This window comes from Peromyscus maniculatus, chromosome 5 (genome assembly GCF_049852395.1).
Source record: "Peromyscus maniculatus bairdii isolate BWxNUB_F1_BW_parent chromosome 5, HU_Pman_BW_mat_3.1, whole genome shotgun sequence".
Taxonomy (NCBI): Eukaryota; Metazoa; Chordata; class Mammalia; order Rodentia; family Cricetidae; genus Peromyscus; species Peromyscus maniculatus.
Genome location: NC_134856.1, coordinates 133635258 through 133636284, shown reverse-complemented (window position 1 = coordinate 133636284; position 1027 = coordinate 133635258).

The following is a 1027-nucleotide window of genomic DNA, read 5'->3' as shown; positions in this document are numbered from 1 at the left end:
GTGTCCTGTGTCTCAGGTGGAGTGGGTGGGTGGTGGACAGTGTTCCCAGTAGGTCACTCCTCACCCAAGGGCTATCTGCACACTCATCTTTCTGTGCTGGATACGGAAACCATTGCACTATGACTCAGGCTTGCTCTTTGCCTGTGCCACACGGCCAACCACAGTGCCTGGAGGCAGAACAGGCCTGGCAGTGTGCCCTGTTGGAGTCTTGGTGACTCGCCACATCCAGGACAGGCCCGGTGCTTGTTATAGGCCATGTTCTCTGCATTTTCATAACTTACACTGTGGTACTTTGTGCTCAGGGGACCTCCTGTCCCACACAGACAGACATACACAGTCCGCCTGCTTTATCCTTTAGCTCTGGCCTCCACTTCTATCTAGGTTCTTCCAGTCTTTTCCTTAGCTGTCCTGGAACTCGCTGTGTAGACCAGGCTGGCCTCAAACTCCCAGAGATCCACCTGCCTCTGCCTCCTGAATGCTGATCTTAAAGGCAGGCGCCACCACTACCCAGCTTTTTCTCAGTCTTATTACAGGCTGAGCGGAGACCTGTGACAGTTACCCACAAACGCTGTAAAGTAAAGAAGCAGGTCTAACAGAAAGAGCAGAGTCAAAATATTTCAGCAACCCAGAAGGGACAGGATGAATCACCCCCAATACGAGCTTTAGGAGAAACAGGATGTCGAGTTTTCCTACATGGGAAGAAGTATCCAGGGCTGGGCTTACAGCATGGCAGTACATACGAAGCTCAAATGTGCAGGGCCTTGGATTCAATTCTTAGCGCTACAAAACAGAAGTCACAATAAGGGAAGAAAAAAAAACCAAAACAAATAATTACAATAAGGAGAGGGGAATTCCTTCAAGCTTGCTGAGTCAGAGCCCTGTGAAAGAATAGGTTGTGTCTGTGTTGACACATCCAGACAGTTGTCCCCTGACTGCAGATGCACTCAGGTACAACAGAAAACACAGCCTATGGCCATACTATCCAGAAAGGGCCCAAGCTCATCTGATCCTGGAAGCTAAGCAGGGC